Here is a 14,868-nt window from a genome sequence, read left to right as displayed (position 1 = left end):
GAAGTAGAAATTGTATTGAGGTTGATATGTGTGTCCGACATGTTTGATTTTGGAAACAAGTGCGAAGCTAGTGCGATAAGCGCAGGTGCGGTGCTATCCTTACCTAATTGGTCAAACAGTTGTATCATCATGAAAATCTGAACTCTGATTGGTGGAGAACCTGTATCATAATGAAACTTGAACTATAATGAGCTTCATTAAGGTAAAGTTTTCTGGCATATAATATTTATATTTCGGCATGGTCGAGCATAAAAAGTTATTTTGAGTACGAGTCGACTCAACGGGTACGCGATGCATTTATTAAGAAATTTCCTGGTGAAGTCCCACTTTCATGCGCACATATTCACGTAATTGTAAATAAATTTGAAACTACCAGGTCTTTGCTCAATAAAATAACATGCGCGAACACGAACAGTTTTAACAGAGGAAAGGCTGGATGGTATTGGTACGAATCTTGAACGGTCACCGAATAAATTACTCACAAAATTAGCACAACAAGTAGGGGTTTCGATTTCTTCTGCACACAGAGCTACAAAGCTGTTACACATCATACCTTAAAGGTTTACACGGGCCCATTATTTAAAACCTGCTGATCAAGCCACAAGAGTAAGATATTGTGTATGGTATCTTGTGTCATTGAATAATCGTGTATTCGACCCATAGCTTGTTTCCTTTTTCGGATGAGGACTGGTTTCATCTTAATGTTCGTGCGAACAGACGTCGCTATTGGTGCGCAGAAAATCCTAATAGTGTTTATGAAGTCCCTCATTGCGAAGGATGACACTTCCAGTATTTTTATAGGGTAAGATTTCATATAAGATGGTATACACTTTCAAAGCAGGGCGGCCGCGTGTGACGTAATTTGGGCTGATGTAGTGTACAAATACCGTGAGCTCGGTCTGGATTTATAAGAGAGACCCTGTTTTATTCGTAGAATAACAATCGCTCATCATTACCACAAGCTTTCATTCCCCATCCTGATAGGGTGCGGCGGTTAGTAGTTACCAAAAGTCATTTATTATAATTTATGATGCATATGGTAAGTCACATCACATGAGAGTCTTAAGGTTTTAATTGTAGTTAAGAATTATTGGTAAATCTAAACTGGTGAACGCAAGATGAACTTTGAAGCTTAAAATATTTATCAGCAAACGCTAACACGAAAAAACTCTGTACCCATCCACAACGCTCGGCCAGGCAAACACGAATTTTCTTGAGATCCATCCGCAATGTATTAAGAGGGCAACGTTACCTTTATTTGGGCTCACGAGAGAAATTTAACTAACGCTGGTCGAAAAGGGTTTGTTGCTATGGCAACGATAACATCGATGCCATATTTAAGGAAGCTAACGCCACGTGGGTTGGCTTGTTTCAGTCGCTTTTGTGATATTATTCAGAGTGGTACTGTGTTAGTTTTTACTGCTTTGTGTAGTTACATTTTTTCTGACTTATTTTATTTGTTAGTCTATTTTTTGTAAGTTAATCAGTGGCTAGTTGTACAATTCTATTCTATATTTAACATGAGCATTTGTTGAGGTTACTCTCAGAAACTGATGATTCTGTTATGAAATCTCATATTTATCGGCAATGACGTGGTATGTGATTTTTAGCACAAGCTTAGGAAAGGGTCAAAGTTTATTGAATTACATTAGGCCTACATGTTTTATTAAACAATCCGCCTGTATTAAAGGGTGATATGCCACAGATGGAGGTAACTATGACAACGCAAAGTACTTCGTAGTTACCGATTTCGCCGCTCAAATGTCAGATTCCAACTGTCGTGGGCGCAACTATAGTTATCCCCATCTGCTCTTTAAATCAGCCATCATCCAGGTAAGGAAAAATTAACAGAAGACAATTTGAGGCCAGAAGACAGTAAATCATTTCTTATTTCCTTTGAGACTGCAGAGTGAAACATTTAGACGACTTCGATCAATTCCTAAGCTTCCTCTGTATGTGAAATCAAAGAGCGAGTGTTGGCGGCCGCACTGTGAAGTAGACGGAGTGCTGGCGCTGATGCATCATTCATGAAGAGAGTCCCACAAGGGCCGCGTGCTCACTCCATTATTACTTGACCGCTACCCTTTATGGACAGACCTATCTTCACTGAGCTTTGTGTCAAGGGGAAGATAGTTTACAAACGTGCTCTCTGTAAAAACTTTTGAATATACAACATAAAATGTAGGCTACGCCATTCTTTAAAATAATAATAATAATAATAATAATAATAATAATAATAATAATAATAATAATAATAATAATAATATGTCCACCTATATGGTGTAGTGGTAACTGTGATTAGCTGCCACACCCGGAGGCCCGGGTTTGATTCCTGGCTCTGACATGTAATTTCAAAAGTGGTACTAGGGCCGGAACGGGTCCACTTAGGCTCGGGAGGTTAACTGAGTAGAAGGCGGGGGGGGGGGGAGGAGGTCGATTCCCACGTAAGCCACTCTCGAGGTGGGTTTTCGTGGTTTCCCGACTTCTCCTCCAGGCAAATGCTGGAATGGTACCTACCTTAAGGCCACGACCATTTCCTTCCCTCTTCCTTGTCTATCTTTTCCAACCTTCCCATACCCCAGAAGGTCCCTGCTCAGCATAGCAGGTTAGGCAGCATTGGCGAGGTACTGGTCCTCCTCCGCAGTTGTACGCCCAAGAACATTGCTCTTGAGGCGGTAGAGATGGGATCCCTCGCTGAGTCAGAGGGAAAAAGCAACCCTGATGGTAAACGGATTAAGAAAGGGAGAAATATAATAATAGCAATAATAATAATTTTTTGCATCATCTTGGGTCCACCTAAGTCGCAAAATGACCACAATACTTTTCGGTTGAGAACGAATTAGGAACTCTCTAAACTATTGATAAGATTACGTCGAGTATGAGCAAAAGGAGATTGACTTTTCATGGATACATTGGCTTAGAGGATACTCCTTGTACAGGAAAAGTGGGAAACACAACCTGGGTGAAAGAAATCGACTTTCAGCCTATTAGGTCGTGTTACGTATATTTAGTGCGTGTTGAAGAGATGTTAAGTACGGAACAAAGATGGCGAACTGGACATCAGTAGGTTTCGAACCCACAACCTCCCGATTTCGCGTCAGTTGCTCTACCTAATAGGTTAAAAGTCGATTTCGATTACAATGCGGTCGTGAAAATTCAATATTCAAAACCGGGGTGGCTTGCACGGGTGCAGAGAGACCTATCAGGTGCGGGTGTGTTAAGGAAGAAGAGATGCAGGACAGAGATACAGAAAGAGTGAGGGTGCACCCGAACAGCCACCGGTCAAGCTGTGGAATATCTCGGCGGGAGAACGAGAAAGGAGAAGCCGAATACTTAAGGATTTTTGGCAAGAGTGCAAGGAGACGCGGTGGTAGATTACGTAAAAGTGGTCCACAGATGGCCGTATCGATGAATAAATGAGTGAATGAATGAATGAATGAATGAATGAATGAATGAATATAAGAAATATCCCTATGATTGCCGACAAAGAATATATAATGGATCCACTTCGAATCCTACGCGAGTCAACCTGACGATGCTAATCGAGAGAAGAACGGAATATACGAGCCCACAATTTTATTTTACAATCTAAAAACTGATCGGTCACAGGCTTGCTGATAGGGAATACAGGCATAATACTGAAAAATATCGCTGAGTTGTGCAATACAAGATGAGATACTTTGCGCTTTTTGCCTTAACATAAAATCGTCAATGAGTATTTTAATGAACCAACTTCGGTGAATTTCCTTAAAATTCAATAGATTGTTTGTCTTTATCTGCCCATTACACACTTTTAGCGGTACAAACTATACTTTGCTTTTTTACAAGTTGCTTTACGTCTCACTGACAGATATAGGTCTTAGGGCGACGATGGGATAGGAAAGCCCTAGGAGTGGTAAGGAAGCGCCCTTAGTTAAGGTATAGCCCCAGCGTTTGCCTCGTTTGCTTCTTAGGCAACCTCTAAATTGAGGAAGTGTTACTGTGCAAGAAACACCAGGCGGCTCGCGAGCGCCATACGTTCAACTTACAATTGTCCCGCGTGCAGTAGTGATGCATGGGATGCCTAATCACTTGTTTTGGAAGGAGCGCTACAACGTGCTGTATTGTGGACATTGTGAAACAAATAGCAGTCATTTTATAGCGCACATTCCATAACAGAGTGCATTTGTAAATAAGCCAAAGGTGCAGAAAAGAAAATTTAATAACATATTAATTTATACACGTGTAGACATTCCACTCTATATAATAATTGTTTGTTTGAAACAAAAACTAATACTGTTCTGCGAAATACGTGTGTAGAAGGCAAACGTCTGTTTGGAGCTTCGGCTGCATTCTCGCCAGATTCCCCACAGATTAAAATGATGTCTGTTGCTGAACACACTAGCCATTGCCGATATACAGACAGCAAATGTAGTGCTGCTGTATACTAGTACATAAACCAGCCTAGCACTATGCGGCCGTAAAGAAGGTTTACTAATCCAAAAGGTTGCATTAGACGGGTAGCGCTGAGGAACATACTGCGAGCGACCGTCCGACGTAATCTGCCTACTGGTGCTCGTCTCCCTCCATCCTTGTTGAGCCATACCGTACTCAAGTTTGTCTCGCGTACCTTCATCCTTCAAAATATTACGCTTTTGCCGCAATGGTGGGCAAATAGTCACTCATATTTTTAGACTGTGTTTCTGCTTCGTATGTAATAAAAACTGGAAATAATGTAGTAAGTATCGCTCCTGTCAGAGAAATGGTCAATGAAGTTCACGTGCTGCCACGTGTATTCCTCCTGGCTATCCTACTTCACTGCTCTATAAACGTTAACTAAATATACATTATTAATGGATAAGCCATATAATTTAGTATTAGTCATACTGAAGACATTTTATACAAACTGTGAAAATGAATAAGTTATTACGTCACATAAAGTTAAATATAAACCTGAAAATTGATTTAAAAATCCTCTTTGTCAAGGTTTCTATCCAAGAAGACATGGCTAGTGCAAAACTCTAGCTCCAATTTGGGAATACATTGCAAACTAATTATTTATTTTTATGATTGTTATGAATTAATAACAAGTCATTGGCTTGGTCTGGGTCTAGTTAACTCCTATGACTCTTTCAAAGCATCTCCGTTTTTCTGATGTTTCTTTCGCTGCTTGATGGAATGCACAACGTACGTCTGGCAATTACTGACAGAGTAGGTAGACTGATTTCATGTTCCTTCCACCGGGAGAATGGGAAACCACGGAAAACCATTCTCAGGACATCCGAAGTTGTGGACCGTTCCCTCTCCGTCTCCCGAATACAGTGGCGTAGAGCCTCGGTAGAGCCGTGAACACCCCTCCTCTGCTCGGTTGGCGGGTCAGAGTGCAGAGCTGTTGGACCACGGACCAGCATGGCCACTTGTGGGCCGAGAATCACCTTGCATCCACCGACTCTTAACCAATCGTTCCATCATCCTTTTATACCTCCGAATTCCCGGCCTTCGCTCTTTGTAAAAAAGGGCTTGCTCATTTCTGGATAATAATGTCATGGTGCCTCCGAAGAGGCCGGGTGAAGGTCTTTCGAGTTGACGACGTATAGACGACCCGTGGATCTGTGAGGATAGCGGCGGCGCACACATCCCGCCCCTGAGCCATCAGAATTAACCAATGTTGGTCAAGATCCCCGACCCGGCCGGGAGTCAAACCCGGGACCCACTGGACCAAAGGCCACCACACTGTCCATTTAGCCATGGAGCCGAACTCATATCAGGATGAACCACATTTATTGCAACGTCAGAAAAGCAAGCAAGGTCATCCTCCCTTCGCTTCGAACATGCCTTGTCGAACGAATTGGAGCAAACTCGGGCATTTTAGTTTACACGCTCCACTAATGCGTGATAGTGGTTGCATATGCAGCAAGGCGCATGATGCTCTGTCAAGGTTACTCGTCTCAAGTTTGAACAATGCACGCCACTATTGACTTGCCCTCCGCACTTCCCCTTCTCCAATGATTCCCAGCATACGGCTGCCTACAGTCGTGTACACATATTGTAAAAGTATTCGAACACTAAGCATATTTAACAAAAAGACTGTGTATATCTTCTTAGTTATGTATATATTTGTAGCAAAAGCATAACGCACATGTAAACGTTATACAATTAGAGAAATTAAACTAAATATTTCCATGATAAATAAAAATTAAAGAAAACTTCGAATAGGCATTCAAAATGCTAGTACAGTTTAGGTATGCGAACAGTCTCAGTTCACAGGATATTCAGTCTCTCAAATCCACACACCATTTATAATGTCACACGTTCAGTACTTAGCGGTATAGTCTTTGGACTGGATAATAGCCTGGGATGGTATTGGCATTGAATTCACGAAAATAGACGCGTTAGCAGGGAGGATATTGCTCTATTCTTCTGCAAATGCTCGTTTCAAATCTGTTTTGGGAGAAATGTGTCCAGTGTGAATTCTTTCTTTAAAGTAACCCCTACAGATGTTCAATGGGATTTACATCTGGAAACTGCGGGGGAGTTTGGAGATACATGGGTGTGTTGTAAAGGATACACATTCTTGTACATCAGCTGTGGAATCGTTATCGTGCATGAATACACAGTTGTCTTTAACCCACACTTTTTCTGCAGCAAGAACGACATGAAGCTTCAATACATTAATGTAGTACTGGTGGTCCATGTTTCCTTCAATTAAATTCCGGGTTCCCACACCTGCGGCACTCATATACCGTGTTTTCTGTAGAAGAGTGGTTCTCCTTCTTCAGTTATGTGTTGGACCAAAGGCCACCACACTGACCATTTAGCTATGGAGCCGAACTCATATCAGGATGAACCACATTTATTGCAACGTCAGAAAAGCAAGCAAGGTCATACTCCCTTCGCTTCGAACGTGCCTTGTCGAACGAATTGGAGCAAACTTGGGCATTTTAGTTTACACGCTCCACTAATGCGTGATAGTGGTTGCATATGCAGCAAGGTGCATGATGCTCTGTCATGGTTACTCGTCTCAAGTTTGAACAATGCACTCCACTATTGACTTGCCCTCCGCACTTCCCGTTCTCCAATGATTCCCTGCATCTCCCATCAGCGGAAAGAAACATCCAATTTGCTTTCATCAGTAAAAATCACCCTATTCAACTGGTCCATGGAGGGTTTTACATATGATTTTGCGAACTGCAAACTCTTCTTAATGTTGATCTCACTGACGTAATACCTTCTACTGGTAATTCTTCCACTGCAGTCACTTTTTCTATGGAAACTGAGAACCGTGCTGTGAAATGCATTTATGTCGAATTCTCGTTTCAGGTAGTGGGTGCACTGATTGTCGGATATCGTTTGATATTTCTTAGAATAACTCGGCCATCAGTGTCAAAAGTCGTTTCTTTCGCATTCCGGTCCCCCCTTTTCTTGGGGATGATTTCAATAACATGCTAACAGCGCAGCAACTGACACATCAGGCAGTTACAAGGATACATGTAAAACACTGCCGCTTTGGTAAAGCCATACATTGCCGAGAAGCGTGCATACAAATCTACTGTTCGAATGCTAATTTATTCTGTATAATTTTACAGATAACGATTTGTATTTTTGTTGCGCGGCCAGGATAATTCCTGTTTAGTAATCCGTAAAAATCATCTGCTCTCTCAAAGGAATGTAGCTAAAATTACGGATATGTGATGGGAGATACACTCAGTGGCCAAAAGTTCCGAGAAGGGGTGTCCCATTAGATAATGTGCCGTGTATGACTAATTGGCCCCTGAACGTTGCCTCTAGCTGCGCCGTAGCTGAGCAGTCTGTCACAGACACCAGTGTCGTGAAGATGTAAACGCGTCGCGAGTTAAACGACTTTGAACGTGGGATGATCATCGGCGCACGGCGCATGGGTCATAGCATTGCAGAGATTACTCGCGAATTTTGATTTTCGAGGTCAACAGTGTCGAGGGTTGATCTTCAATATCGCAGAGAGAATGTTACCATCCGCATAAACCACCGTGCGGGAAGACCAGAGGTGTTTAACGAGCGGACATCATGTCGCATCCGAAGAACCATACTGGACGCTCGACGGTCTACTGTGAGTCAGATACCACCCACTTGAATGTTGGGAGTCAGGAACCAATTTCTACCAGTACGGTAAGGAGTCAACTACACCGCATAGTATTCACCAGTCGACGACCAACTCGTGCCCCTTTGCTGACACCTCGACACAGAGCTCAAGGACGTGCATGGGCTCGTGAAGGTCGGCAATAAACCAGGGAAGAGTGGCGGCGTGTGGTATGGTCCGATGAATCCCAGTTCCTGTTGTGTCGAGCTGATAGGTGCGTGAGAGTGTGGCATATGCCCCATGAAGCTATAGATCCTGCGTGTTAACAAGGTTTTGTCCAGGCAGGAGGTGGCTCAATTTTAGTCTGGGCGGCGTTCTCATGGTCATAATTAGGCCCCATTTTCCGGATGCAGGAGACGCTGACAGGTGCACGTTATATGGGCATTTTTTCTGACCATCTCATCCCTTTCTGGCCCTAGAGTGCCCTGATAGAGATGCCACGTCACCGCTCTGCGGTGGCACGCATGTGGTTGGAGGAAAACTCCAGTGAAGTTACGACCATGGATTGGCCATCCAGATCCCCCGATCTTGACCGAATCGAGTATTTATGGGATATTGTCGACGCTGGTGTACTCTCCATGAACCCCGCATCAATTACGCAAGACCAACTGTGGGTAGCAGTGAAAGATACGTAGGTACAGATCCTTCCAGAACGATTCCAAAACCTTGTAGAGTCGATGCCTCGCCGCATTGCTGCCGTGTTCAGTGTTCGCGGAGGAGTAACTCGATATTAACATCACATTCAGTTTCTTACCATGACTTTTGTCCACTCAGTGCATACTTTCCCCTTAGTGCAAATCGTTAAGAGGAGATGTGCAGGAAGATTCAATCATTTTCCTCATACTCTGCAACTTGGACATTATCTGAGTTAAAACCATAAATCTTTGCACAATGTTTTAAAATACATTGTTCTTAGCTATACACATTAATCAGTTAATTTAGATAAAGTGTATTTAAAAGATATTTCAAATTAGAATTCTGGTCATAATGATGTACCTTTTCCTCAGAAATCCTGAGATTCTGGATCTTCTAAATTATTCTTAACGATTTGTAAGGCCTTAATAATTTAATACCTGCAGGCTCTTTTAATTTCATGCCTATTTTGATTTGTAAAATAATATATTGCACCAGGAAATTATTTGGTAATAAGCCACGACTAGATATTTCGGATAGGAATGATATATTAATCACAGGGCACACTGGGTGTAGACCTGGAGATGGTTACAGAGAGAGGTCTAACTGCAATGAGTTCCAAATTCTTTAAACTGAATTTATTCACCTTACAATTGTTCTGGTCACGGTGAAGTTCTTTGCATACATCCTCCTTGATGGACAGTGACCCAGCCATGGAAACACGAATCCCTCGTGTGTAGCAACCAAACCATGGAAATACGATCCCACTTGTGCAGCAACGAAACGATGGAAGCACGATTCCTCGTGTGTAGCAATCAAACCATATAAACACGATCCCACTTGTGCAGCAACGAAACGATGGAAGCACGATTCCTCATGTGTAGCAACCAAACCTTATAAACACGATCTCACTTGTGCAGCAACCAAACCATGGAAACACGTGCCCTCTTGTGCAACAACCAAACCTCGGAAACGCGATCCCTCGTGTATAGCAACCAAACCTTGGAACCACCATCCCCTGTAGACAGCAGTGGGTCATCTTTGATTCTTGAAGGTCCCGGTGCGGGCTAACCGCTCACTGATTATGTTACGTGAGTGTCCACATTTAACTGTCCCCCGAATATCGGAATTATTCACATAAACCAAAGTACTTTGTGAATTGTAATCGTTACCTCGGTTCTGAATTAGAACACAAAACGTAAAATTCGAAAAATAATTTGCATTTTGGAAACTTGTGGTGGCTTTCCACAAGAAGAAAAATAAGTTTGACTTCTGTAATTTGCGTAGTGTTTCTACCAAATTAAAATTCGTACTGTTCATTGGAACTCATCACAACGTAGTTTGTTCCTATTCACGTCGAGAAATAAAACGCCTGGTGGAATAACTGTACTCTTAGAATTATGATTATAAAGAAACTGAATGTTTGTAGTGACCTATTAGAAGCATAGTTCACTTGGAATTTTCACTTGCGTTTTTACATGTCTATGAGTGCACTTGTGTGTATTTATGTAGTGTAAGTAACTTGAAAAGATCACTAGCTCTCCTAACTACTGCATTCTATGCGAAACATTTATTATTATTATTATTATTATTGTGAAAAGTCTGTTCGGAGAAAAAAAACATATCACTTTCAGTACCGCATTTGATATAATGTCTAAGCGAATTATTAAGCACTTGCTGTACGAAAAGTAAAGTCTCTAAATATTCTGTTGTTCACATTGTAATGTTATCAACGAGATTCAACTTACTGAAAGTTTTTAAGAATCGTAACCCCGGAATTGTTCTATGTTCCAAAACTCGCACGTCACTTAGGCATAATCTCACCTTGCAGGCTGACTTCGTATCATGCGGCGAACCAAAATCACCGCCTTGCCGGTGTGAATTGAAGTGACAGGACGAAGAGTTATGGCCTTTTGTATAGATATAGCTCTGACGTAATGATTTAATGTTTTTGAATATTTCCGTAACCCATGGATCGATTTTGGATAAATTAGCACGAGGAGAATTTTAAAATGTCCACTATAAGATGCCGTTGTTTCTGAATCGATACCTCAACTGGTTTGGGATATACACTGTTTCTTGCTTGGATGTTCCCTGATCGTATGACGCAACCTATCGTTGACACCGCGCTGGCTGTGGGACGACGAAGGTAGCGTTGTGCGGGTTGGCTACTTGCTCCTGCGAGACTTGGTTAGTATGAGCGCTGAAAATACACTCGCTAATACATTATAAATTCTTTATGACGTATTTTATTTAAGAAATACTTGATTTACAGTCAATCCCAGTACAATAAACATTTCAATTTGAAGAGTTCACAAAAATTACATACATATTCAATTCTGAGTCCATAAAATTACATATTTTGTAATTGCCCTGCAGAAAACTGTGTGGCAGTGCTTAACCTACCTGTCTAACACGTTTCAGTTTGATATATTTAGTATTTCGAGAGAAAAAGGTACCTTTGTCATGGTAGAAGGAAGTCCGGAAAATGACAATTGAATTTCACAACACGCAACCTCGCACTGTATCTGTCAAATGAAAACAAACTTTCCGCGGTAATCTCCATGCTTGATCAACACGAAAGGACGTTCCACAGCCTTCTTCAGTACTCCTAGGTGTGATATCGACAACTGCCTGACTAAACAGACGTAAAGAGTTCAGCGGATATGAAAAATAACAATGCACTAAGAAGGTCCGTGGCACCTGTCAAACGTGTGTTAGGAATTTGAATTTTTAAGTGCACTAAGGTACTGAATTCAACTAAATCATTTTGGAACTACATTCCCAACATAATAAGCCAGCAATTGCAGCAAAATTTATTGTTTTATAGTTTTGAAGGATTTCGTTCACGTCTCCCCTTAATGTTCCAATACTTCTTACACTCACCGTATATGGGACGGCGAGTCCTATTCCATACGATCAAGTTCTTTACGACGGATGGTAATTCCATGTGCACACGAGCGCATTGGATTTGTTTGCTTTTTCATTACGAATTGCAACATTATTGCAGCTCTTATTAATGCCTACGACGTTAATATTCAAGCTACAAAGCTTTCTTTCTTATAAAGAGCAAATCATGTACACACAGACAATTTTTAATGCCATAGTTTATGTACTCTTGTACGGGAGCGAAACATGAACCCCAGAGAAACCAGAAAAGGACAGGCTGGAAGCAGCTGAGATGTATTCTGGAGACGATTACACCGAACACTCTGGTCTGGATGAGAAAGTAACACCGTGGTTTTGAGGAAAGTAACTCAGTCCGGTGGTATTTGAAGGTGCTCAAATACGACAGCCCCGTGACGGTAGATTTACTGGCACGTAAACGAACTCCTGCGGGACTACATTCCGGCACCTCGGCGTCTGCGAAGATCTTAAAAAATTAGTTAGTGGGACGTAAGGCAAATAACATTATTATTGAGGAAGGTAAATGTGAAGAGAAGTACCATCAGGGAAACGGAAAGAGAAATTGGTTGCATTCCTGATGAGACACAACAGTTTCATTTAATGCATCCTGAAGGGAAAGTGCTTGGTTGAAAGGAGAAGAAGTGACCAAGACATTCGTACATCAAAATCATTATGATGAAAATGAACTGCAGTTCCTGTGAGGAGAAGAAAATGTTGGCGATGGGCAGAGAAACCTGGTTGTACCAAACCAAAACCAAACCCCATGGCACTACAGCCCTTGAAGGGCCTTGGACTACCAAGCGACCGCTGCACAGCTCGAAGGCCTGCAGATTACGAGGTGTCGTGTGGTTAGCACGACGAATCCTCTCGGCTTCCTAGACCGGGGCCGATATCTCACCGTCAGATAGCTTCTCAATTCTAATCACGTAGGCTGAGTGGACCTCGAACCAGCCCTCAGGTCCAGGTAAAAATCCCTGACCTGGCCGGGAATCGAACCCGGGGCCTCCGGGTAAGATCCAGGCACGCTACCCCTACACCACGGGGCCGGCAAAACCTGGTTGTAGCCTTTATTAAATGATGCTGATGTACAGGTTGCTGACGTCGTGAAGATAGTGACGTATATGCGAGGTAATCAGTCTCCCTAGGCAATTAAAATCAACTGCGAAGGTGGCCACTGTGCCTCGCCTTCTTATAACCTGTAGGGTGTCTCTTATGAACCCAGACCGAGCGCTTGGTGTTTGCACTCTGGGCTAAAGCAGCTGTCTCAGCCCAAATTACTTCACGCGTGGCCGCCCTACTTTAAGCGTGTATACAATCTTTTATGAAATCTTACCTTATAAAAAAATGCTGGAAGTGCCATCCTTCATAATGAGGGACTTCATAAACACCATTAGGATTTTCAGCACTCCAATAGCGAGAATTATGACTGTACACACGATCATTAAGATGGGTCGATGAAACGATCATTCAATGATGCAAGGTACCACTCACTCTCGTGGCTGGAACAGCAGGTTTTAAACAATGGTCACATGTAAACCTGTACGGTTTGATGTGTAAACAGCTTTGTAGCTGTGTGTGCAGAAGAAACCGAAACCCCGACTTCTTGTGCAAATTTTGTGAATGATTTATTTGGTGACCGTTCAAGATTCTTACCAATGTCATCTGCCTGTTCCTCCATTAAACCTGTTCATGGGTACGCATGATTTTTATTGAGCACGGAGTCAGTAGTTCAAAATTTATTTACAATTTCGTGAATTTGTGCTCTTGAAGGTGGCACTTCACCAGCAAATTGCTGAACAAATGCATCACGTACTCGTCGAACCGACTCAAACTTAAAATAACTTTTACATACGGAAATACGGTGTTGCGGTGATAACTGTCTCACCTTGTTAACAGCTGAGATTCAGACTGGCTATTGATGCTAGGTCAAACACGTGCATGCTCCTTGCAAGGTCAAGAACTATGCGCGCGCCTTCCCTACAGCTGTTTAGGTCTCGGAGAGTAGAAATACCGCTAGACGGTCTGGGTTTATAAGGTAACGTAAGGGTTATTCTACCCGAAGGCAGGTCCGAACCTTCGGAGAGGTGTTCCTGAACCGGGGTTTACGTGCGGTAGGGTGGCCAGTTCCTTTCCGCTCCTCCATTCCCTTACACCCCCCCTCCCACCAACAGCGCGTGGCAACCCATCCAACTCCTGACCACGCCCAATGTTGCTTAACTTCGGAGATCTCACGGGATCCGGTGTTTCAACACGGCTACCGCCGTTGGCGGTTTATAAGAGGGACCCTGTATTATAACATTCAAATATCGATCATTATTGCCTACTGTGCATGGGTACGTATTGCAAAGGCAAGTATACTTCCTGGACATCATCATCATCTGTTTACCCTCCAGGTTCGGCTTTTCCCTCGGACTCGGCGAGGGATCCCACCTCTACCGCCTCAAGGGCAGTGTCCTGGAGCTTCAGACTCTTGGTCGGGGGATACCACTGGGGAGTATAGCCAGTACCTCGCCCAGGCGGCCTCACCTGCTATGCTGAACAGGGGCCTTGCGCGGGATGGGAAGATTGGAAGGGATAGACAAGGAAGAGGGAAGGAAGCGGCCGTGGCCTTAAGTTAGGTACCATCCCGGCATTCGCCTGGAGGAGAAGTGGGAAACCACGGAAAACCACTTCCAGGATGGCTGAGGTGGGAATCGAACCCACCTCTACTCAGTTGACCTCCCGAGGCTGAGTGGACCCCGTTCCAGCCCTCATACCACTTTTCAAATTTCGTGGCAGAGCCGGGAATCGAACCCAGGCCTCCGGGGGTGGCAGCTAATTACACTAACCACTACACCACAGAGGCCTTCCTGGACTTAAGGCATGTAATGTGTCTGAGGTTGATGCCACAGGTACTCCTGAAGCCTGTCGTAAGTGGATGGGTATGTGGTGATGTTGACGAGGTGTGAGTACCATCGGATAAAGGGCTGTTTTGTTATCTGTAATGTAAAAGAAGCAATGAATCGCTAATATGTGCGTTTCATTGATTGTGAGCCCTTCACAGACAGCATACCACACGGAAATAATGTTCATTTGATTCTATGCCTGTACTTTAGCATTAAGTTGGTGAGGAAGTGGACGGGCATACGGGGTATGCAGTGTGAGGAGCACCCGGTCAGTAATGTGCTAACTTAAGCGGAAGGTAAATCTGGAAGAGTTCTGACCTTCGAAGAAAGAAGCTATCGGCAAAAGAG

The sequence above is a fragment of the Anabrus simplex genome, chromosome 6, assembly GCF_040414725.1.
Source record: "Anabrus simplex isolate iqAnaSimp1 chromosome 6, ASM4041472v1, whole genome shotgun sequence".
NCBI lineage: Eukaryota > Metazoa > Arthropoda > Insecta > Orthoptera > Tettigoniidae > Anabrus > Anabrus simplex.
The sequence above is the reverse complement of the archived record's forward strand: the minus strand, read 5'-3'. Positions refer to the sequence as shown.